A 27,295-nucleotide genomic window follows, 5' to 3' on the forward strand; every position below is an offset into this window, starting at 1 on the left:
TATTTCATTAAGGATACATTTAATTTTTCTACAGACCTTCAATAAAGTTACTTTTTCATGCTTACATTATTCTCTGCTTCATCAGTGTTTCAAAAACAATGCCAAGACTATTTTCTGTTTTGTAGTAAACAGGTTATGAAACTTAAATCTATAAGCACTTTAGTCCTAACATGCCATTTGGGATGAGAGAGAAATATGGCATGAATTAGCATCCTCCGTTTAGATGAAAGGACTCATTCATTAAGGAAGAAATTCATATGTTGAAACATCACAATCTACTGGAAGAACTCTAATAAAAAACTGATCACTTACATTTTCATAGCATTGTAATGCTCAGGAAGCAGGGGCATGGAGTCAGAAAGTAGGTTTTAAGAAAATCATTTATTAGTAGTGAGAAACACTGATTAAACCATTTCCTACTTTCTGGCAACTACTGACACTTAGAAAGAACACACTAATAGAAATTCAAAGGACCAAAGAAACACAAAGATTGGAGCATAATATTCTCTGGCATATGCAGCCTTCTTAGCTAATATGGTCTTTGTTGTTTTTCTTTGCCTTCCTGGTTTTTAGCATGTTGTGACATCTTGATTACAATTCAATAAATATCCCTTATATGACCTTAATCTTTCCAAAGTCCACTTTCAATATCTATCTCATGAGTGAGTGGGTAGTCAAAACTAGATGTGCATTAGAACAATCGCTACATTTCTAGCTTCTGATCATATTAGATGGCTAGGAAAAAATTAGATGTCATTTTCTTGCATTGCCTGACAGTTTTTCTCATACCTCTCACTCTTTGTTCAGAGGAGATAGAAGTTTCTATTTCATACTAAACGTGTAGGAACTTGAGGGAGAATAATAGAAAATTGATGGAAGATGGCAAGAGAAAGAAACTGGGAGACATAAATCCACATACATATCAAGTGAATTCTGGACCCTTAAAAATTAAAAAAATATCAAAGAAAGGGGTCAGTGTTAGAGCACAGGGGATAATGCTTATTACACTTTGCATACTATCGCTTTGGATACTACTTGAAATTTGAGTAAAATCTGAAATTTGAAATATGATGGGTAGTCATTTGGGGGACTGAATACAAATTGTTGTTGTATTTGTAAGGAGACAGGCAATTCTCAAATTTGGGTTTGTCAACATGAACTGAAATAACTTCATTTATGGCCCCCCAGAGCTGAACATGATTTGCAAAAAAATAAGACTCACTACTTCCCCTTGTGCTTTCAGTCTTGGTAGTGTTTATGCCGGTGAAATAGCACAAATAAAATTGTATTTTCATTCTCTAATCTCTACTTTGAAAATCCCCTTAGAATTGACTTTCAGAACTTTACGGGTGAGCATTTTATATGGTAAACAAACTGTAAGTTCAAGTCAAAATACGGGTTGGGTTATATAGTAGCAGTACTATTTTGTCCCATTTGACATTTCTTTCATTAACTGCCATGGTAGACAATGAAGCGTGAATCATGGCAAATGGCAAACCACCCCAAACTGCACCACCTAAAACATCACAGTAAAAATACCATCTTATTTTGCCTTGAGCTGCAGGGTCTGGCCTTAATACAATTGGTTGTTCACACACTAGATTCCAGCTTTAGCTACCTCTCAGTTATGGTGAAGATGTTGATATTTTGGGTGGGTACAATTTTTGTTAGGGATGTGAGAAGATATAATCGTACATTTCAGCAAGTAGCTCCTGCCCTGAGTTTATTTTCTTTTTAGTCTTATATGGCTTAGCATTTGGTAGCTGATGGAGCTGTTGTTCCCTTGCTTGAAAAGCATGTTTATTTTCAGGGGGAGTTATACTCTATCTCCTTAAGGGAGTAGTATCTACAGAAAAAAATTGGGATTCTTTTACATGGGATATTTGTCCATTTTTACCCAATTATTTATTTATTCAATAATTTATATCAAGATGGATATTTATTTTAGACTTTGAATTATATCTGAACACTTTATTTTTTGCTCAAATTGTCCTAGATTTGGTCATTGAGAGCTCTTCCAGTTGCCTCCTTTGACATGCCCGCATTAATAAAAGTGATTGTTGTTCTTACTGGAGCACTGCCTAACTTTCTGGCACTACAAGTTACTCCAAGTTCCTCTTGTATCTTCCCTGCCCACATCCTGGAATCAGTCATTTCTCCAAGAAGGCCTGGTTTCTGCTATTTGAGAATCATGTTAGAAACCAAGATTTGGGTGTTGGGTATGATCGTTGCTCCTAGGATGTCATTGCTTCTAGGCTCTCTCAGGAGACAGAACTTGGAAAATATATATGTGTATACTAACTACATTTAATGTTGTGAAGCAGATGTCACTATGTATGTCTCAGACTTCATGAGAATTGTGTCTTCTAGAGTTGGGCAGTTCACTGATTGCATTGTCATATCCAGCAGCCCTGATAAAGTTAATACCAGCATGACATATACCAATACAATAAACTTGTATGAAAATAGCAGGAATGTCCCATCTACTACTAATATAGGCTTTTTATAAGCCACATATGGGCTAATAAAAATTGGATTTTTGAATCTAATGAACAATCATCCAAAGACTCTTTCTCAGTCTATTTTAGGAAGACTATACATACAGTCTTCCTAAAACTTCAATTTACTTTCATTGTGATTAATGTGACCCTAATGTTAATGAATATATGAAACTATCATGATTAGTAAGGTGATTAAAAAGCAAGTATATGGAACATTTTTCATAATGTTCTCTTTGGGGAGTGGTTAAAGATCTACACCATTAAACATGAAATTAAGTAATATTTAAAAATACAATATCCCCTAGAGCAAACCTTAAAAATTATTTCTAGTATATTTTACATTATTCATAATGTCTTTGCACAGTGGCACCTGAATATAACTGATGAGTACAAAAGTGATTTAAATAAATGAAGGATTCTGCTTTGGGTCAAGATAGATTAGCAGGAACCAACTGAAACATTCCTCCTCCCCCCCCTCAAATTAAAATAAATATATAAAATAGTAGTTTATAAGACATAGGGTGTAATCCTCAGAGATGATGCAAAACTCAAAATCAAATTTAATTAAAAAAAAAATCATCTCTATGACTGCCCCAACTGGCTGGCTTGAGAGAGTTTTATGATGTAGTGCATGGAGAAGGAAATCAATGAAAGCCTGGCAGATTCCCAAATTGAGGAGATGGAGCTGAGAGCAGGGGCAATCAAGGTGACTCATGTTTTTGGAACAGAATACTATGGAGGAGAGACCTCACACAGAGAGAACTGAAGAGATTTGCAGAGAATCCACCATGAGTATACAGTTGAGGATGAATCCATGCATACACATGGGAAATACTGCCACAGTTTCTGTCACTAAGTTTTTTCCAAGGGAGGAGAGTAAGTGTACAATGGAAAAGTAAACTGTTTTCAGAGAAAACTCGGGTTGCATTTAAGACAACAGGAGCCTGAGGGAGAGGGAGAGAGAGTATTGATCAACTTGGCCTTAGTATTACCTTCAGCTTAACTAAACTTTAGATAGGCTTCTTCCTGACTATACACTCCTGACCTCCTTTCTCTTAGAGTATTTATTTTAGAAAACTTGCAATTGTAAATTATTTCTCTGTCCCTTTGAGATGTAAATCTTTATAAAGACCTTATTCCAGTTGTACAGCCCAGTGATGTCTTTCTCAAGAACCTGAAAGCTCTCCTTTTGAAATGTAATCATTAAGGAAGATAGTAACCCTATTTCTCAGTCTCTGTGGGAGGGTAGAAGTCCAACTTCCATAGATGCAAATTAGCAAATATAGGTGATCTAATCACAGGGGAGAACATTTACAAACTCAAGAATAACATAACAGGCTCAGCACATCTCATTGACCAAACTTCCCCCTAATATCCTCCAGTACTTTTCCACTAGCTCATCCCAGTCCTTAAGAACCCTCTCCCACCTTTTGTTTCAGTGGGATTGAGTTCGGATTGAGTTCTGACTTTTCGCCCCTATTGTAATAGCCTTAAATAAAGTCTTCTTTGCCCATTTAATTTTTTGCATTGCAAACTTTGCTTTGACAGTGTGTTTCCTGAGTATTGCAGGATGCACAAAGATTTTTGTTTTCAACCACATGACGGGCTTCTATAATTGCACAGTGGAATATTTGGGAACGTTGGGAAGCAGAATGAATTGACTAGAGGAAAGGAAGTATGAAGCTTAGAATATAGTGAAGGATGGATAACTCTAATGCTTACATTTTGTGATGTGAATCAAAATAACAGCAACATGGGTCCTGATAGAACTGTTTTGCCCCAAGCTTTGCAATAGAACAATTCCCATCATGGTGTGGTAAATGTGAAGATAAACTCCTTCCCAGTAGAAATCTGCTGCAACTTCCTTGGTTATCTTATTTTAGAAAATGACTCCATCTTCTTTTTCTACTGACCACAAGGAAAAAATTATTTCTCCTTGCCCAACGACCAAATTCATCCTATATTTATGAAGATTTAAAGTCATAATTTTGGGTTTATTTGTTTTTATAATCATGCTTCTCATTCCAGTTTTGTCCATTATCTAATCCTGTATGTCTAGTTTCCTTATCTGTAATTTGAGCATAACATGCCATGAGGTAGTTGCCAGGATTAAATGAATTATTACATGTAAAATGCATAGAGCAATGTCTAATTTAGTGTTTGTAATTATCTGTTATTATTATCATTATTAATGACAGTCAAGGAAAATCAACAGATGTGGGAGAGAACTTCTTTACAGTAGGTTTTTTTCTTGGCAATTTGGAAAACAGTAGGATATGGAATTTTGCACCTGCCCCCACTTCATTCCTTACTTCTAATCTTCACATAATGTTTCTAAATCATCACTCTTCTATAAAATTTTACTCACCCACTTAATGCTTAATAAAGAAGTAGCCCATTTCATTTATAATTTGAATAAAAATATTTACTCCTTGTGCATTACACAGAAATGCTGTTTGTGCTTTTTTTTCCTTTCTCAGTAAGGTACATTGAAACTAGATGAATAATTGGCTCGGTGCTTTGTGACAGCCTGGAGGGGTGGGATAGGGAGGGTGGGAGGGAGGGAGACGCAAGAGGGAAGACATATGGGAACATATGTATATGTATAACTGATTCACTTTGTTATAAAGCAGAAACTAACACACCATTGTAAAGCAATTATACCCCAATAAAGTTGTTAAAAAAAAAAAACAAAACTAGATGAATAGAGTTTACAATTCTGAAAGCATGAAACGCTCGGAATGGCTGTTTATATTCAAGTAACAAAAAGCTGGTAAATAAATCTTGATGAGTTGTGATACTGAAAGATAAACTATATTTACAAAAATGAGGCTTCTTTTTTTTTTTTTTTTTTTGCGGTACGCGGGCCTCTCACTGTTGTGGCCTCTTCCGTTGCGGAGCACAGACTCTGGACGTGCAGGCTCAGCGGCCACGGCTCACGGGCCCAGCTGCTCCGCGGCATGTGGGATCTTCCCGGACCGGACCGGGGCATGAACCCGTGTCCCCTGCATCGGCAGGCGGACTCTCAACCATTGCGCCACCAGGGAAGCCCGAGGCTTCATTTTTTTGTTTTTCTCTTAATTTACAGTAAGTTATATGTTTGTTGTAAGTTTATGTAGTCTTTGCACCTCATCTCTGATTCATATAGCATTTTACATTAAATCAGAGACAGACAGGATTTGTTTTAAATATGTTGTTATTCTATGTAATAAAAAACCTAGCAAAAGTAATCCAACCAAAAATATAGCTTTAATTTTGATTCACTATAAACTCATATTATTTCTAGAAATCTCTATCATCAAGAAAAAGGATGTTATTTGAATTATTAAAGTTAATTTGCTCTGGGTCTATGATTCATTTTTGTATGTCAAAAAATAATCAATTGTTTAAACAGAACAACCTGGTATCTCCCATTGCGTCAGTGAATATATTTATTATTGAGATCATAAGAAAACTGTTTTTATAAATCCAGTATCATTGTATGAGCTATATAAACTTACTAGTCTCTGAGGTAAGGTTGCAAAAACAAAAAAGGAATAAAATGATATTTCTAAAAACCTTATGGGTTTTTGCCTTGCTGCATCATTTAAAGTGGCTTGCATTTACATGCTCAGGACATCCCAAGATAATTGCAATTCTCTCAGCTACAATTAAGTTCTCACTTTGGGCTCTAACATCTCTCTTTTATGCCTTTTATATTTCTTAACTTTTCAAAAAAAATTTTAAAGGAAGAATCAGTACAGACTATGAATTACCTTATTCCTGATCAACTAAAGGAATCAGCAGGTAGTGATCTTTTCAATCCAACAGAAAAGATATATGATTTGTGTGTGTGTGTATGTGTGTGTGTGTGTGTGTGTGTATGTGTGTGTGTTGACATGCCATTATGCCTCTATTTAGGTCATGTTACATGGATCATTTCATTTGAAGTATTCTGTAAAAGTATTTTAAGTAGCAATTATAATAAAATAAAGCTTTAGAAATGTGTCTAAATACACATATTGTCCCTTATAATTGAAGTTTCACATTATTCAAGCTGCAAATTAATATGTTTATTCTCAAATTGAAGGCCATAAAATGTTCCTAAGCATGGGGATAAAGTAACATTTTCTGCTTTTAAATGTTTTTGTTTTCTTTGTTTTTTTAATGTTGTTGTTTAGTAAATTTTTTTTGTATAATATTCTTCTCACACAATTCTCAACAGCCTCAGTTGGGAAACTTTATTTTTTGTTTTCAGTTGTTTATTAATCCTTGCCATTGGCAGTTTTCTTAGTCTTAATCTTACTTGTCCAAAGCACAGTCTCATTTCTGAGCCTATCATCATGAGTGTTTATTTTAACTAGATCATTCAACACTCACTGTACTGATGTCAAAAATAATAGGCCATTTATATGGACCTTCAATCAAATACCATGAAATATTGATTTTTACATTCGTTTCATCATTCTGGAAATTTTTGATGTTCAGCCTAGAATCCCAATAGTGTTACCAATTAGTCACATTAAAGTTTTATGTCATTTGAAGAAAAGCAGATTTATAATTTTTGAAAACATAGTCAACACTTATCTACTTAATCTCTTAATTTTCTTAATGAGGAAAAAAAATAGAGACAAGAGGATAAACAAAGGAGGTTTTTTTTTGTTTCTTTTTAAAGGCTGTAAACCATCTTTTCTGACTCGTAAGGACAAATTGACAGGACCCTTTGCTTTTTTTTTTTAAATACATTTATTTATGTATTTATTTTTGGCTGCGTTGGGTCTTCATTGTTACACGCAGGCTTTCTCTAGTTGCGGGGAGCAGGGGCTACTCTTCATTGAGGTGCCCCGGTTTCTCACTGAGATGGCCTCTCTTGTTGTGGAGCACAGGCTGTAGAGCGCAGGCTCAGTAGTTGTGGTGTACAGGCTTAGTTGCTCCACAGCATGTGGGATCTTCCTGGACCAAGGCTCGAACCCATGTCCCCTGCATTGGCAGGTGGATTCTTAACCACTGCGCCACCAGGGAAGCCCAAAGTAGTTTTTTGAAATGTGAATATATTTCATACTCCAGGAATCAGACTAAAAGAAATATATTTATATAATTCTTGGAATCTGCGCAAATATTCATATCTCAGTGTGTCATTTCCACTATATTATCAATACTATGTTCCACTGAATATGCTTTTTCCCCTCACTTGGATCATCACAGAATTCTTGATTGCATGAGCTTTGTTTCAGGTGACTCTCTAGTCTTAGTGATCCTCAGAAATTCAAATGCTTCAGATTAACTACCTCGGGGTTAAACTGAATCCTGTTTTATTGGCTGTCTTCAGGCCAAGGCAACACCCCTACCAAAAGCCTCCACTTAATCCTCAGGTCATTATATTCTCCATTCTCCTCCCAGAACGAGGATGCCAAGACACCTTGGTCACCATCTGTTTGGGGAAGAGCTCAGCTTGCTATTCTTCTGGGAGGATTTGGCATTCTGAGAAAATTTTCACCTAAATCTGCCTCCTCTCTGTCCTCTTTGTGGCATCCACTTCTGCTTAGAAGCAAGGGATGCACAGCTTAATTTTACTCATTTGCACCTAATTGATTTTCTCATCTGTTAAGTTGCTTTTGTCATCTCAGCTTGGTTTTGATTGCACTCTACTAAGGATAAGGATTCAAAGCCTGAATGTAAGCATGGGTACTCCTATGATCTTTACCATAGCAGCTCCTTTCCCATGCTCTTGGTGCCAAAACTTCTAAACTTACTTTGATATTTCTCCTTCTAATATAATGACATTTCTTTCTGCTGACTCCTTTTCACTTAATACCCTTACTTCAACATATGCTTCTCTGCCTTAAGCATTTTCCCACATATTGCTAAAGGGAATGTTGCAGGTACTGCTCCAGCATTGTTCCTGCTGTGTATCGCAGGTTGGAAATCACAGAAACTGTGGATACCCCCAATTTACCAAAACTTATCCAAATACATACACATACACACATGTCTATGTATATAAATAAATGTTTTCCTGCTAGATTTATAATGCTAAGAGGTAAACTCTCAACCTCTTTCATTTATGTCACAGGCCAGAACATAATCTTCTAGAAGAAAAGAACTATTTGGTTATTTAACGTTCTAAGTATTCACTTAATTTCTAATACCTGGGAATTAAGGATGGTCCTGGAAATGAAGAAATATTTAGCTCTTTATGTTTTCACACATCCATACAAATATCCAACAATTCCATTAGGTCAGGCATATTTAACACATCTGTTTCAGGACAAAATGTCTAATGGAAACCAGTAGAAATACTATACTGTTACTTAAGAAACTCCTAAGTAGCTTAATACTAATTTTAACCAAAAATGATTTATGCTACTATTACAAAAATTAGTACCTGAGACCAACTCTCTTATACATAAGATAAAGTATTTATCACACAGAATTCTTGCAGTAATACGCTAGCTTGTCATCGTTCTCTTCTTTAGCTTTCTCAGGGAAGATTAATAGAAACTAGAATTTTTCTTAACTCTGCTGTCATCTTTTCCACGTCTTCATCTTTGACTTTTATCTATTTTTCTGTTATAGAATCCCTATATTGCTGACAACTTTAGAGAGATGTCCCTATTTTTTATGAAGGCAGTTTCTTGTAAAAGTGATAGTCTATTTCCCAGCTGCCCTTTTGCATCCTCCTCAGTCAAGAATAGTTGTCCTGGGAAGTAGGATTCCAACAACCTACTAGAGATTCTGACATTTAGGTTTGTATATTACCTTCCTAGTGAAAATGAACTCTACCTTCCTGCCATAACCTGTTTTCAAGTTCCAACTTCCTAAGTATTCAAATTGGTTGAATCCTGCAGAAGGATCTCCTTACCTGAATTTTTAAAAAATTTATTTTATCAAGTCTAGTTGATTTACACTGTTGTGTTAATTTCTGCTGTACAGCAAAGTGATTCAGTTATATATATATATATATACACACACATACACACACACACACACACACACACACACACACAGTCTTTTTCATATTCTTTTCTATTATGGTTTATCTCAGGGTATTGAATAAAGTTCCCTGTGCTATACAGTAGGACCTTGTTGTTTATTCACTCTATATATAATAGTTTGCATCTGATAATTCCAAACTCCCAGTCCATCCCTCCCCCACCCTCCCTCCCCTTGGCAACCAAAAATCTGTTCTCTATGTCTGTGAGTCTGTTTCATAGATAAATTCATCTGGGTCATATTTTTGATTCCTCATATAGGTGCTATCATATGGTATCTGTCTTTCTCTGTCTGACTTACTTCACTTAGTATGATAATCTCTAGGTCCACCCATGTTTCTGCAAATGGCATTATTTCATTCTTTTTTATGACTGGGTAATATTCCATTGTATATATATACACCACATCTTCTTTATCCATTCATCTGTCAATGGACATTTAGGTTATTTCCATGTCTTGACTTTGGATGTTTGATTTCTACATTTTCTTCCCAGCCGTTGCTAGAGCCAAACACTTGACAAAAATGTTTCTCCCCTGAACAATAAATGTCATAAAGATTAACTTTTTCTCCTCTAGAATAACTCTATTTCATCATTTAGATTAATGACCCTCAGGGACCATTTTGGGCATTAAAAGCACACCTACTCCATTTTTTTTAATGTGGCACTATTAAAGAATCAAACATGTATTGTCCTAAAATGTTAGAAATTGATGAGCTTTTCCAGAAATTCCTTCCCAGCTGTCATGCTTAACACTATTTTTCAGTCTAGCTGAATGTCCTTTTTGTCAGAGTCTCCACAGAAACTTGCTCACACTTCCTGCTGCTCTCTGGGCCAAATTCTTGACTCCCTATCTATAATCCCATTCTGCAGAGAGCATACCCCTCTGACATGAGTGTAATGAGAGAAGGAAAGGTAAATACCAGCTGCCTATGTTGTTCTGAACCACAATACGGAGTACCAGGTGAAGAGGATGCACTTTTTTTCCTGTTTTGGGTCCTTGAATTCTAGGCTTTCTTTCCATGCATTGACGTCTATTAAGTTAGCCAAAGCAACATGTGCATTAACAATTACATGTTTATTACTTAGCACGGACCTAGTACAAAAAGATGAGCTGTGTTCCTGGCAGGGTGGTAGAGAGGTGGGTGTGGGGGGGTGGATTTGGAGAGGTAGGCGGTCTCTCTCTTTCTTTAATATATATTAGTTATGTTTTTCCTACATGACCTTTAACAGAAAATCATCCCAAATCTCCATGAACACTCTCCAGGGAACAACTAACCAGCCTAGTATGGGTCTTATTTGCTGTTTACTTCATTTAGCTGTGTTTTTATCACCATGATATTACTAGCATAAAGTGGTGGTTCTGTTGCCAAGGTAACTGAGATGTTTAACTCCACTTGTTATAATCTCTACTGAGTTCTTGGCTGTCCTCACTTTTTTTTATTTATTTTTTTTTGAGCAAAGAATGAGATCCATTTCTTATTTCTCCATACTTTCTTTGCTGATTATCTCTTCACCAAGGTGTTGTTCTCACTCCCATTCAAGTCTAAATGAACTATACAGTTTCTCATGCGCATACTACTTTATTTACTTTAATTATAATCGCTTACCTTAATGCCTTTTGTCTCCTCCAATAGCATAGATATTTCCTCCAATCATTATTTCTCACTCATAAAAAGCCACCCATTATTTATATTTAAGGAATTAACAAAAGAAGGTGAGAAAAAATATGGAATGAAAAAGGGTGATCAGAGTTTTGGAAGGCAAATCAAAAAGGCAATGGATCTCAAAAGGCAAAGGACAGGATCCAGAAGGAGGGATGATCAAGCTTAGCAAATAATAGAGACCAGTGATATGCTTGTAGGGAGGAGGGAATTTTAGTAGAGCAATTTGAATGTTTAAATCCAATACGCTATATTTTCCAAAAGTTTACTTCATATTGAATATTTCCCCACACATACTCAGTAAATGGTTATTTTACAACTGACAGTGACTGTAGCGGTATATGCTTCACTTCAAAACCAAACCAAACCAAACATATGTTTTGGGTACAGTGTTAAATCCTTACTTCTCCTGATGACATTTGATTACTAAAATATCAACTAATTAAAAATAAAGGAAACAAGAAATAGAAAAGCAAGTAGAAATGGTCAGAAAGCATCGCCACTAGGGAATGTAGATGGGACTGAAAACATCTGAGGTGATAATCAAATTTTGCAGATCCATTTAGTTTTGAGCATTATTTTCAGTGAGAACAGTATTTATTTTTAAGCAGTCAAATAACAAAAAATTTCAAAATGGCCTGTGAGTTTTCTGACTGAGATAGCTACCTTCCAAAATGCCACTTTCTCCCATACCTTTTTCCCAATGATCCACTCCTGGTTTTCTCATCCTTCCGTAGCCCCCTTTCACTTTAAATCTGGGCTGGCCTGTGGAACCAAGAGTGTGCAGTGCAGATGACCGTGTGGCATCTCTGAATCTGCATCATGGAACTCTGTGGCTTCTGCCTGGAATATTTGGAATCTTCGGTGTTAGAACATAACGTCTTGGAATCCAGTCACCATGTCTTAGGAAGCTCAGGCCACATGTAGCAATTGTGTGGGCATCTGTAATTGACAAATCCACTGAGCAGCCAGATAGACAGCATCAACTACCAGCCAACTGAGTGAGCCTCCTTGGGCTTCCAGCACTGTCAAGGCCTCAGATAACAGCAGTGTCATCTTACAACTCATTGCAATTGCTTGAAAAACCCCAAACAAAACTGACTCAAATAAGTTTAGCAATTCACCAGTCATGAAAGGTAAAAATGGACTGCAGTTTAAAGCCACTAAGTTTTGAGTGTTTTGTTATGCAGCAATAGATCACCAAAATAGATCTTAAGAAGATGCTTCACTGCAAACTGTCACTTCTCTCTAGCCTCCAAATTCCACACCCTGTTCCAAAAAAAAGTATTTAAGAAAACCTCAGAAAGCTGAAAGACACAATTGCACTTGCATGAAAGAGACATTCCAGGATTAAACCACCAATTACTTTAACTCTGACATAAATTGTCATCTCACTGAAATTAACTTTAGTCAGTGTGTTGGCTTATATGAAGACACATCTAGATGTATAAGAAATCAACTCAACTATGTTGAAATTACAAATGGTTGCTTTTAAATGTTATAGTATTTCTAAAGTTCCCATTGCTTGTCCTAAAATAATAAAAGTTGTATCTTTTTGTCTTGATGTTGGCTGTCAAATAGATAATATTTGAGTAAATTTCCTTTCAGAATTTTATGGGAGCAGAGTTTGAGTAGTTTTGTTTCTTAGTATATGTTTTAAAAATTTATTATGTTGGTTTTATTTTGTTCTTTTAGTTTGCATCATCATAAAAGTGACATATCTTCATGGAAGAAAGTACAGATATCCAAAATTAGATAACAAAAACTCTACAGAATTTGACTTTTTATGAGAAAACACAAATTTTGAGTGTGTATGCATTATTATGTATTTTTGTAGAACATTTGATTCTGCTGATATTTTGTTGTATCTGTGCTTTTTATACATATTAATAACTATGAACATATTTTTTGACATACTATTATATCATAATTTTAGTGGCTTCATGATTTTTTATTTTATAGATATATGAGGATATATTTAGCATTTCCTATCTACGTATTTTTATAATCATGAAAAAGGTTGGAAGCGATCAACTTTTGTATTTTAAAACTAATTCCATATGTAAAATTAAATAATTAGCTAGAATACTTGTACTTTAGGAATAATTATTATATGGCTAGCCAGCCCCCATCCTCATTAAAAGAAAATACCAGAATATATACCTGTTCATTTGGATATAAATGCATTTATTCTCTTTGGTCTATTCTAAGAACACTCACTCTATTAATGAGTATAGGACTTACAAAGGCATATTCTGTCTCACTTATTCAATCAAAACAAGAAAGAAATGTATTTATTCAATTGAAATAAATGGCAGAGAAGAGGAAGATAAGTGAATTGGTGTATTACAAAGTCTTTTAGAATAAGAAATTAACATTGAATTGCATATGTATTTTACTTTTAGTATGCTAGAGAAATACTGAATTGAAATTTATATCTCAAAAGGTCTGTAGGAATAGGAATTGAATCATTTACTAAATTATTAAATTGTGCTCTAAGGGTCATTAGCTTAAAAGTTTATTATTGGATTAATCTATGCTGTCACAGGATTCTTTCCATATTTAATATTCTTTTCGGACTCTTCTACATTTTCTGAAGGTTATAAAGGGCTTACGAATGACATCATAAGAGGACAGTTTTTCTTTTCTTCAGGTTAGTTTATACACAGGACTGAACTACAGGCAAAGAAGGAAGAATATTTCAGAATTTCACATGTCCACATTACAGTGATTTTTTTCCCTATAGTTCCTCTGTGAAATGAAGCCTTGGAACATAAGCTCTGTGTGCCTGCTTTTAGATAGGAGGGTGTTCATTTTATTCTTTAACTTGTTTAATGTATTTATTTAACTATATTCCCTGGTTCTTTGGTTTGTAGGGAAGAGTTTAGCTTTACTGCATAGAAAACAGGCCAGATTTCTAGTCACTCTGTTGATATCTTTGCATACAAAGAATGTTGACTACTGGTTATCACAATTTTCTTCTTGAATCAGGAAAAGCTGTATAGCTCTTCTTGAATATCCCATGGATACTCACTTTCAAAATACCCAAAGCTGAGCTCATTACTTTCTTTTAAAATGTGCCCTTCTCCTTTATTTCTCATCCTGGTGAATGTTACTAGTCAATTAAAGCCCTGGGATCTTCCTAGATACATTTATGTTATTTTACTGGCTTTTACACTGGTTTTCCCGTTTCCTGTCTGGTCACATCCTAATCCATTCTACTATTATTGCAAAATAGCTCTAAAATTCAAATCCATTCATAATATTCCCTTGTTTAAAAGTACTTAATGGTGCCCCAATATTCAGAAGTTACAGTTCAAAGTCTTTATTTTAACATATAAGAAGGGCCTTTATCATATGATTTTTGCTTAAAATTTCTCTTTACTACTCTTCATATACACTTGCGCTAGTTTAAATTATGTTTAGCTGCTATTAACACAAACTCAAAAATAGATTTTTAAAGCAAATATCATTTTACTTCTCATAAGAAAAAATAAGCCCAACTACCTGTATCCCAGGCAGCAGTATAGAGAAAGGGTCAAAATAGGTTGTGCCCCTTTCCTTAAGGATTCTTCCAGAGGACATAAAACTGATCTTGCATATCTTTGGCCAAAACTTAATTATGTAGCCCTACTTATGTTTAAAGAAGGACTAGATCTTCACGTGATTAAGAGCCAGAGAGCATTGATAGAGGAATAAAGATAAGTAATATTTGATAGGCAGCTAGAAATTTTTCTTCAGCCTGTCTAACCAAGATGTATGGAATGATTTGCTTTCTGAACATGTGATGTTTCTTGGAGACTCATGGTGCTCTGTCTAGAAGGCCTTATTCCTTCTTTCAGCTAAATTCTATTCATTCCTCAGAGTCAATTGGGGTCTCTAGGAAATTTTCTGTGACACTCTCAGTCTTATTTACTAGGTTAGTACTCTATTTATACCTATATTATTATCACTTCTCACTGTAAATACTTTATAGAACTATTTAATTTTTAGTATACATATATGAACTTTTTGTTATCATTGCTTGTTTTACCAAATTTTATATTTTTATACATTTAGGCCCAAAGTCAAGTCCTTACTGGAATTATATAAATATAAGGAAATATGAGATACCAGAAAAGTTGATGAGGAGGGAATTTTTTACCCTTATTTGAATCTGAGAGAAGACAATAAAATTCTGGGAAGTGTTGTTTTACATATATGATCTTTTTAGTCTTGCCAGTTTTTTTAAGATGGCCTCTAAGAAAAAAGATGCCTTTTAGCCATGTTTCATTTTTTTTCTATATAAAATAATATCTAAACTCTTTTGTGTTTCATTTTGTTTTTTGGTCTGAAAATTGTGATGTAAAAAGATTAAAATCCTCTACTGCCTTTTTCTAAGTTAAAATGTACGGAAAACTTAAAAATCTCAAAGAATAAGTGTTTATAGACACTGAACATTTTACATAGATGCTTTATTTAGATTCTCAAGCCCAACTAAAAAGAAATACTTGATTATGTGTGACTTCATATTATATCTTCCTGGAGAGAAAGCTATTAGGCTGCTACCGATGGTCATCCACAAAATGGGGGATGTGTGCTGACCCTAAGAAAAAGACTCATTGGGTTAGACATACAGCAATAGATGTATAGTAAAAAGCAGAGTGCTTCTAAAAGACAAATGGGAGTTGGGTAGAAGTAATTTTAGTAGTATGGAATAGGAATGTGACCCTGTCCCGACTCTGTTACATTTAGACGTCAGCAAAACAAAGTTTGTACTAAATACTCAAGTAAGAAAGAAAGACAACTATGAGCAAAGGAAATATTAAAATTTTCTTACAAAATAAAAATGCCATTACCATAAAAAATACATTTCTACATGGCACTTAGTCTTAAGAAGATCGTTAATAACTGTATTTGAAAATTACTTTTTTCATGTGTAATACTGGAGTAATGTTCAAATATTTAAACACATGAAGAATGAATCACACTTAAATCCTTGGTAAAATATCCTGTACCTAGATATCCTCCAGCAAGTGCATTTTTATCATGGGAGGTGTGAGTTTCCCTAAATGTAAAGTTTTCCCTTTTAGTGGTTACCACCTTTCTTTTTCATTCTTACTGATGATCTTAATAGTTTCTGAGATGTGTATAATAACTTTTTTCCTGTACATTTTAATTTCTTTTCAATTTGACTAGTTAAAACGAAAATGAGGAATTACTGATGTTAAATGATACCACAAAAAAGTGAAAAATAGCCTTTAGACATCTCTATTAATGGCCAGGACAAAAGAAATAAGATGAAAATACCTGATTCAATATAAGAAAAATAATTATAAATATGAAGGGTAAGTATTATATACATCAAAGCTTTTCTAAACTTCAGCAATTAAGATTTGGTAAAAAGTAAACCATAATAGGCCAATTTTAAGGTTAACTTAAAACTGAATTTTAGTGGGTGGAAAAATAATGTGTAAACAAATACCAAAATAAAGTATTTCGAGGAGAATGGTCCCATAACTAGAGATTAAGCCACTTTTATAGTATTTGGTGTTTCCTTCTATATAAACCATACTTGGAGAACATGTTAATAATAATCATTTTCATTAATTATTGAAGATTCCCTAAGATCATGGGGTGTATTGTGAGCTGGGAATTTTGCAGACTGAGGGCTGTGAATTGGACTGTCTGTGCTTACTTAGGGTCTACCACTTAATATGTGTGTGACTTTAAGCAAATTTTTCAACTCTCAATATTTTAACTAGAACAACTCTCAATAGTTAAAGTTACTATATGTAACTGAGAATACTTATATATATATATATATATATATATATATATTTCTAAGTTTTTCCATAATTTAGATGCCCCTTAGTTTAATTTCTAGAATAGTAGTTTGTCTCAGCTATGTGTTCTCTTTCTCCTTCCCCCCAAAGTCATTGATTATAATGCAGTTTTGAGCAAACCCAATATTTGCAAATTTTATCAGAATTTATTCCAACTTTATTTAATGATTTCAGTGATAAATTGCATAAATGATTGATATCAGTGCTTCCAATCTGACAACTATTTCTACGAACATATTAAACAGTCTATAGTTACTGTATAGGAAGGTATCATAATAGAGCTATAAGATTTCAAAAATAATAGGACAAACTAAGATGACTTCTGAAATTCAAATGAATACAAATCAATGCATCTTAGATAAGATATTTGCTAAAGAGCCCACTGTTTTCCTTCCACACTCCCACACCTCTGTGAATAGCTCCTTTATTGAAACATCATCAAGTTATCTTAATTTGGTTATATCATTTATTATATGCTGTGATCCTCACTGATTCAATAATTAGCACCAGAAGTGGCCCCATGCAACAAATTATGAAAATGGAAGTATGACTTGTTTTTCTCATATATTTAAGCAGTCTTGTGATAATCTCTTTGTTGGGGAAATGTGACACATGTAGTCCCTGGCATGCAGTTTCATCATAATTATTCAAATCATTCCTGGTGTTATATAGAGTGAAATGCAGGAGGAGGGCAAGGTGGTAAGAATTCAAATGACTGTGACAATTAGGTGCCATAGTAACAAGGATAAATACAAAATTGGATAGGCACTTGGCTTCTTCTGACATTCCCAGAGAGCAAATATAGGAGAAAAGAAAAGAAAAGTTACGAAGGTACAAATTGCAATCTGTGTCAAGAGCCAGAAGGCCTCCACGGCTTTGTAGGAGTTTCTATTCACCTGTAGTCACCAGACAGTTACAGCTAAGGACAAAGCCAGTATCTTAATTGTAAGGGTAGAAAAGTTTCAGTTTCTATTAAAGGCTAAATTCTACTGAATCTCTTATGCTAAGGTAGGGATTGGCTATCTATGATTCTCAGGCTACCACCTCTTTTTGCAAATAAAGTGTTATTAGAACAGTCATAACATTGGTTTACATGATATCAATGGCAGAGTTTGACAGAGTTGAGTTTTTCCTACAGAGACTCTATGACCCACAATACATAAACTATTTATTATCTTGCCCTTTAAAGAAAATGTGACCCTGAGACATGGGATGGAGTCTTTGAGCAAATGCTGAGTCTGAGAAAGACTAACTTCCAAAATCTATGAACTACCATTACCTGTGAAGGCAATACCACTCCCGCTTTTCAGGAAACCATCCCTTTTCTGTATAAGAAACTTAGGTTAGGGAAACAGTTGCCTTATAAGCACCTCTACCACCTGTCATGTAACAACAAGACTTAGGTAATCCTGAAAGAGGAGTACAGGGAGATATCGACAACAAGCTTTTACATTAAAACCAAACCAAACCAAAGCAAAACAAACAAACAAACAAAAAACCTAAAAGAACATTTCAATTTGTATTAGTAAGACCCTGAGGAGCATGTGAGGAAATGGGAGTTAGATAAAAGTAATAAAATATAGCATTCAGTTTGGACAAATTCACTGGCATGGGTATACTTATCCATGTTTGGGGATTTCACGTGTTGGTTTGATCTACTGAGAGTTCTGTTAATAGTCTAGTACGTTAACTAATTAAAGACAGGACTCAGTGGTGACCTATATTCAATAAAGTCAGACTCTTGGAGGTTCTCTTATACTCAAGGGAGTTTCAAGGCTCAAGAAATGAAAATGTTAGAATTAATCTATTTTGAGCAACCTAATCAGCCTCTGATAACCATAACTCCTAGGAGGGCCCAGAGCATACACCCTTCTCCAAGGTATTCAAAAAGTATTGACCTGGAACAATCACCTTTTTTGAAGAATTCCGTGGTGTCTATTATCTAGAATGCTGTAGGAATTAAAGAAATTAATGCCACCATAAAGGAAGATGATGATTCCTACCACAGTTTCATTTAAATTGCTGACAACCTGTGAAACTGAGGCACAGGAAAGTATAGTAACTTGCCCACATTTACCCAGATGGTTTATAAACAGAGGTAGGAGCCTAATTTTGGCAGTTTGAATCCAGACTTCTTGTTTGTAGCAAATACACAGTATTGCCCTTCAGACAATGAGGAAGTTAACCAGTAGAAATGGAAAGTGAGTGTTTGTGTCAGAAGAAACAGCATTATTTCCTGTACAAGTGTCAAATTTTCTGGTGGGGGAGAGAGGATGTGTTGTCATGTTAAGAGAGAATGAAATATAAAAGAGACAATTAGGAATTTCAGAGAGTTAACATACTATTTGCTATTTGACCAAAAAAAAAAAAAGAAGATAAACTTTTAAATCAATTTTTCTGAAAGAGGGAGAACAATTTTCTGGTTTCACTGGCATATCAAAATTCAGTTTGGTTACTTGGGCATTTGCAGCAGAAAATTGTTGAAAATGTTGTTTCTTTGAGTCATATACATTTCCATGAAATGCCAGTTACATCATGCATATGGAAAATTGGGGGTGCTGATGACTATTAGGAAATAAGAAATGAGATATTTTAGTATAAGAAATAATTGGGTATCTCAACTATAAAAATAAGCTACCAAGTTTAGGGGACTGAACTATAGCTGTGGAATTGCATGTAGAGTGCAAAGATTGTTTATCTGTTTATCTGTTTATCTGTTTATAACTTAGGTAATGAGTTTTGCTACCCAGGGGTGGGAAGAAATTCTGTAAAGGAATTAAAAATTCCGAGACCTTCCTTTATGATCTTCAGGAATAATGATCCGAGAGCAATCCAAGAGAGGCCTGTGGCCTCCGTTATCCTTGGAGTGAGGTTAGATGAACTGAGGAAAAAAGCAGTAGTGAAATGACTTTGTCTCAATCATTGAGAGCAGAATTACAGTAAGGATTTTGGATTACCATGATTGGGCATTACTACAGGGCCTGAGCACACATTAATCTTTGAATGAAAATGGGAATTAACACTATATTTAGTCTGTAATACACTATGTAATACCTAAAAAAAGGAAATTACATGTTAATATTTGAAAGTAACTGGAAAAGCTATGGATCAGCCCAAGCATTAGTCAAAGCAAAGAAGGATGTTTTAACTGTGCTGGTTCAAAAGGGCAATGGTGATTAAAAAAAAAAAGGTTGCTCTTGATTTACACCTTTTGGAGTCCAGTGCCTCAATAAACTGGAAAGGACTTTACCAGATGGAAAGCTTCAGCTGCATGGTTACCAGCAGTCCTTATAGGAAGTTCCTGAGTTATCATATTTTATGCTTAGAATGAGTAGTTTTCTGAAGAAAGTAAGGCTAATCATGGTTAATTTATTCTCTCGATGGGTGACAGAGCTTATCAAACATACAGCAACAATTTCGTGCCAGATTTCCCTGACTCAGCAAGTCATTACTCTATATTCTACTACTGTCTGATTGATATATAATCATCAGTATCAATCCTTGAACTCAACTGACCACTTGGTTATTTTAAATGTCGATGGAAGCAGTTGAAATAAGAGTCTAATGAATGGCACATTGATACTTAGGTATGAGTTTAGTCATCCCAAATTAGTGGAGAAAGGCAATATAGCATAAAACCTTGCTCTTAGATTGTTTAACCTTTTTTTTTTATTTTTTAAAAAAATTTTAACATCTTTATTGGAGTATAAGTGCTTTACAATGGTGTGTTAGTTTCTGCTTTATAACAAAGTGAATCAGTTATACATATACATATATCCCCATATCTCTTGCCTCTTGCATCTCCCTCACTCCCACCCTCCCTATCCCACCCCTCTAGGTGGTCACAAAGCACAGAGCTGATCTCCCTGTGCTATGAAGCTGCTTCCAACTAGCTATCTGTTTTACATTTGGTAGTGTATATATGTCCATGCCACTCTCTCACTTTGTCCCAGCTTACCTTCCCCCTCCCGGTGTCCTCAAGTCCATTCTCTAGTAGGTCTGCATCTTTATTCCAGTCCTGCTCCTAGGTTCTTCATAACCATTTTTTTTTCTTTTCAGATTCCATATATATGTGTTAGCATACGGTATTTGTTTTTCTCTTTCTAACTTACTTCACTCTGTATGACAGACTCTAGGTCCATCCACCTCACTACAAAAAAATCAGTTTCGTTTCTTTTTATGGCTGAGTAATATTCCATTGTATATATGTGCCACATCTTCTTTAGCCATTCATCTGTCAATGGACACATGGGTTGCTTCCACGTCCTGGCTATTGTAAACGGAGCTGCAATGAACATTGTGATACATAACACATTTTGAATTATGGTTTTCTCAGTGTATATGCCCAGTAGTGGGATTGCTGGGTCATATGGTAGTTCTATTTGTAGGTTTTTAAGGAACCTCCATACTGTTCTCCATAGTGGCTGTACCAATACACATTCCCACCAACAGTGCAAGAGGGTTCCCATTTCTCCACACCCTCTCCAGCATTTATTGTTTGCAGATTTTTTGATGATGGCCATTCTGACAGGTGTGAAGTCATACCTCATTGTAGATTTGATTTGCATTTCTCTAATGATTAGTGATGTTGAGCATCCTTTCATGTGTTTGTTGGCAATCTGTGTATCTTTGGAGAAATCTCTATTTAGGTCTTCTGCCCATTTTTGGATTGGGTTGTTTGTTTCTTTGATATTGAGCTGCATGAGCTGCTTGTAAATTTTGGAGGTAATTATTTGTCAATTGCTTCATTTGCAAACATTTTCTTCCTTTCTGAGGGCTGTCTTTTCATCTTGTTTATGGTTTCCTTTGCTGTGCAAAAGCTTTGAAGTTTCATTAGGTCCCATTTGTTTATTTTTGTTTTTATTTCCATTACTCTAGGAGGTGGGTCAAAAAAGATCTTGCTATGGTTTATGTCAAAGAAAGTTTTTTTCTATGTTTTCCTTTAAGGGTTTTATAGTGTTTGGTCTTACATTAAGGTCTTTCATCCATCTTGAGTTTATTTTTGTGTATGGTGTTAGGGAGTGTTCTAATTTCATTCTTTTACATGTAGCCATCCAGTTTTCCCAGCACCACTTATTGAAGAAGCCGTCTTTTCTCCATTGTATGTTCTTGCTTCCTTCATCAAAGATAAGGGGACCATATGTGCATGGTTATATCTCTGGGCTTTCTATCCTGTACCATTGATCTATCTTTCTGTTTTTGTGCCAGTACCCCACTGCCTTGATTACTGTAGTTTTGTGGTATAGTCTGAAGTCCGGGAGCCTGATTCCTCCAGCTCTGTTTTTCTTTCTCAGTTTGCTTTGGCTATTCAGGGTCTTTTGTGTTTCCATATGAATTGCAAAATTTTTTTATTCTAGTTCTGTGAAGAATGCCATTGGTAGTTTGATAGGGATTGCACTGAATCTGTAGATTGTTTTGGGTAGTATAGTCATTTTCACAATGTTGATTCTTCCAATCCAAGAACATGGTATATCTCTCCATCTGTTTGTATCATCTTTAATTTCTTTCATCAGTGTCTTATAGTTTTCTGCATACAGGTCTTTTGTCTCCTTAGGTAGGTTTATTCCTAGGTATTTTATTCTTTTTGTTGCAATGGTAAATGGGAGTATTTCCTTAATTTCTCTTTCAGATTTTTCATTATTACTGTGTAAGAATATAACAGATTTCTGTGCATTAATTTTGTATCCTGCTACTTTACCAAATTCATTGATTAGCTCTAGCAGTTTTCTGGTAGCATCTTTAGGATTCTCTAGTATCATGTCATCTGCAAACACTGACAGCTTTACTTCTTATTTGCTGATTTGGATTCCTTTTGTTTCTTTTTCTTCTCTGGTTACTGTGGCTAAAACTTCCAAAACAATGTTGAGTAATAGTGGTGAGAGTGGGTAACCTCGTCTTGTTCCTTATCTTAGTGGAAATGGTTTCAGTTTTCACCATTGAGGATGATCTTGGCTGTGGGTTTGCCATATATGGCCTTTATTATGTTGAGATAAGTTCCCTCTATGCCTACTTTGTGGAGGGTTTTTATCATAAATGGGTGTTGAATTTTGTCAAAAGCTTTTTGTGCATCTACTGAGATGATCAGATGGTTTTTATTCTTCAATTTCTTAATATGGTGTATCACGTTGATTGATTTGTGCATATTGAAGAATCTTTGCATTCCTGGGGTAAACCCACTTGATCATGGTGTATGATCCTTTCAATGTGCTGTTGGATTCTGTTTGCTAGTGTTTTGTTGAGGATTTTTGCATCTATGTTCATCAGTGATATTGGCCTGTAATTTTCTTCCTTTGTGACATCTTTTTCTGGTTTTGGTGTGAGGGTGATGATGACCTTGTAGAATGAGTTTGGGAGTGTTCCTCCCTCTGCTATATTTTGGAAGAGTTTGAGAAGGGTAGGTGTTAGCTCTTCTGTAAATGTTTGATAGAATTCACATGTGAAGCCATCTGGTCCTGAGCCTTTGTTTGGTGGAAGATTTTTAATCACAGTTTCAATTTCAGTGCTTGTGATTGGTCTGTTTATATTTTCTATTTCTTCCTGGTTCAGTCTTGGATGGTTGTGCTTTTCTAAGAATTTGTCCATTTCTTCCAGATTGTCCATTTTATTGGCATAGAGTTGCTTATAGTAATCTCTCATTATCCTTTGTATTTCTGTAGTGTCAGTTGTTCCTTCTCCTTTTTCATTTCTAAATCTATTGATTTGAGTACTTTCCTTTTTTTTTCTTAATGAATCGGGCTAATGGTTTAGCAATTTTATTTATCTTCTCAAAGAACCAGCTTTTACTTTTATTGATCTTTGCTATTGTTTCCTTCATTTCTTTTTCATTTATTTCTTATCCAATCTTTATGATTTCATTCCTTCTGCTAACTTTGGGGGTTTCTGTTCTTTTTTCTCTAATTGCTTTATGTATAATGTTATGTTGTTTATTTCAAATGTTTCTTGTTTCTTGATGTAGGATTGTATTTGTGTAAACTTCCCTCTTAGAACTGCTTTTGCTGCATCCCATAGGTTTCATTTTGTCGTGTTTTCATTGTCATTTGTTTCTAGGTATTTTTTGATTTCCTCTTTGATTTCTTCAGTGAACTCTTTGTTTTTAAGTAGTGTATTGTTTAGCCTCCATGTGTTTGTATTTTTTACACATGTTTTCTGTAATTGATACCTAGTCTTATAGCGTTGTGGTCAGAAAAGATACTTGATACAATTTCAAATTTCTTACACTTACCAAGGCTTGATTTTTGACCCAGATATGATCTATCCTGGAGAATGTGCCCTGAGCACTTGAGAAGAAAGTGTATCCTGTTGTTTTTGGATGCAATGTCCTATAAATACCAATTAAGTCCATCTTGTATAATGTATCATTTAAATCTTGTGTTTCCTTATTTATTTTCATTCTGGATGATCTGTCCATTGGTGAAAGTGGGGTGTTAAATCCCCTACTCTGATTGTGTTACTGTCAATTTCCCCTTTTATGGCTGTTAGCATTTGCCTTATGTGTTGAGGTGCTCCTCTTTTGGGTGCATAAATATTCACAATTGTTATATCTTCTTCTTGGATTGATCTCTTGATCATTATGTAGTGTCCTTATTTGTCTCTTGTAATAGTCTTTATTTTAAGTCTATTTTGTCTGATATGAAAATTGCTACTCCAGCTTTCTTTTGATTTCCATTTGCATGGAATATCTTTTTCCTTCCCTTCACTTTCAGTCTGTATGTGTCCCTAGATCTGAAGTGGGTCTCTTGTAGACAGCATATGTATGTATCTTGTTTTTGTATGCATTCAGCCAGTCTGTGTCTTTTGGTTGGAGCATTTAATCCATTTATATTTAAGGTAGTTATCGATCTGTATGTTCCTATTACCATTTTCTTAATTGTTTTGGGTTTGTTATTGTAGGTCTTTTTCTTCTCTTGTGTTTCTTGCCTAGAGAATTTCCTTTAGTATTTATTGTAAAGCTGGTTTGTTGGTGCTGAATTCTCATAGCTTTTGCTTGTCTGTAAGGTTTCAATTTCTCTGACGAATCTGAATGAGATCCTTGCTGGCTAGAGTAATCTTGTTTGTAGGTTTTTCTCTTACATTACTTTAAATATGTCCTGCCTCTCCATTCTGGCTTGCATAATTTCTGCTGAAAGATCAGCTGTTAACCTTGTGGGGATTCCCATGTATGTTATTTGTTGTTTTTCCCTTGCTGCTTTTAGTATGTTTTCTTTGTATTTAATTTTTGATAGTTTGATTAATATGTGTCTTGGCATGTTTTCCTTGGATTTATCCTGTCTGGGACTCTCTGTGCTTCCTGGACTTCACTGACTATTTCCTTTCTCATATTAGGGAAGTTTTCAACTATAATCTCTTCAGATATTTTCTCAGTCCCTTTCTTTTTCTATTCTTCTTCTTCTGGACCCCTGTAATTTGAATGTTGGTGAGTTTAATGTTGTCCCTCAGGTCTCTAGGCTCTTCTCAATTCTTTTCATTTTTTTTTCTTTGTTCTGCTCTCTGGTAGTTATTTCCACTCTTTTATCTTCCAGGTCACTTATCCATTCTTCTGCCTCAGTTATTCTGCTATTGATTCCTTCTAGAGAATTTTTAATTTCGTTTATTGTGTTGTTCATCATTGTTTGCTCTCTAGTTCTTCTAGGTCCTTGTTAAACGTTTCCTGTTTTTTCTGCATTCTATTTCCAAGATTTTGGATTATCTTCACTATCATTACTCTGAATTCTTTTTCAGATAGACTGCCTATTTCCTCTTCATTTGCTTGTTCTGGTGAGTTTTTGCCTTGCTCCTTCATCTGCTGTGTGTTTCTCTGTCTTCCCATTTTGCTTAACTTACTGTGTTTGTGGTCTCTTTTACACCGGCTGCAGGTTCTTACTTACCATAGTTTTTCAAAAACCATAGTTTTTGCCCCCAGTGGCTAAAGTTGGTTCAGTGGTTTGTGTAGGCTTCCTGTTGGAGGGGACTAGTGCCTGTGTTCTGATGGATGAGGCTGGATATTGTCTTTCTGGTAGGCAGGTCCATGTCCGGTGGTGTGTTTTTGGGTGTCTGTGACATTATTATGGTTTTCGGCAGGTTTTGTGCTAGTGGGTGGGGTTTTGTTCCTGTCTTGCTAGTTGACTGGCATAGGGTGTCCAGTACTGTAGCTTGCTGGTCATTGAGTGGAGCTGGGTCTTTGTGTTGAGATGGAGACCTGTGGGAGATTTTTGCCATTTGATATTACGTGGAGTTGGGACGTCTCTGGTGGACCAGTGTCCTGGACTCGGCTCTCCCACCACAGAGGCACAGGCCTGATAGCCGGCTGGAGCACCAAGATCCTGTTATTCACATGGCTCAGAATAAATGGGAGAAAAAAAGAAAGAAGGAAGGAAAATAAATAAATAAATAAATAAGTTATTAAAATAAAAAATAAAAAAATATTTAAATAAAAAAATTAAAAAGTAATAATAAAAAAAGAAACAAAGAAGAAACAAGAGAGCAACCAAAGCAAAAAACAAATCCACCAATGGTAACATGTGCTAAAACTATATTAAAACAAACAGACAAATGAACAAATAGACAGAACCCTAGGACAAATGGTAAAAGCAAAGCTATACAGACAAAGTTACACACAGAAGCATACACATACACCCTCACAAAAAGAGAAAAAGGAAAAAAATATATATCATTGCTCCCAAAGCCTACTGCCTCAATTTGGGATGATTTGTTTTCTATCCACAGATGCAGGGTACATCAAGTTAATTTTGGAGATTTCATCCACTGCTCCTGAGGCTGCTGGGAGAGATTTCCCTTTCTCTTCTTTCTTTGCACATCTCCTGGGGTTCAGCTTTGGATTTTGCCCTGCCTCTGCGTGTAGGTCGCCTAATGGCGTCTGTTCCTGCCCAGACAGGATGGGGTTAAAGGAGCGGCTGATTAAGGGCCTCTGGCTCACTCAGGCCAGCAGGAGGGAGGGGCACGGAATGCGGGGAGAACCTGCAGTGGCAGAGGCCGGCATGACGTCACACCAGCGTGAGGCGTGCCATGTATTCTCCCGGGAAAGTTGTCCCTGGATTACGGGACCCTGGCAGTGGCGGGCTGCACAGGCTCCCTAGAAGGGAGGTGTGGAGCGTGACCTGTGCTCACACACAGGCTTCTTGGTGGCAGCAGCAGCAACCTTAGCATTTCATGCCCATCTCTGGGGTCTGCACTGATAGCTGCGGCTCGTGCCCATCTCTGGAGCTCGTTTAGACAGTGCTCTGAATCCCTTGTCCTCGTGCACCATGAAACAGAGGCAAGAAAAAGTCTCTTGCCTCTTCAGCAGTTCCAGACTTTCTCCCGGACTCCCTCCTGGCTAGCTGTGATGCACTAGCCCC

This window comes from Delphinapterus leucas, chromosome 5 (genome assembly GCF_059928025.1).
Source record: "Delphinapterus leucas isolate spDelLeu-1000000601 "Yukka" chromosome 5, BTC_Dleu_Yukka2, whole genome shotgun sequence".
Taxonomy (NCBI): Eukaryota; Metazoa; Chordata; class Mammalia; order Artiodactyla; family Monodontidae; genus Delphinapterus; species Delphinapterus leucas.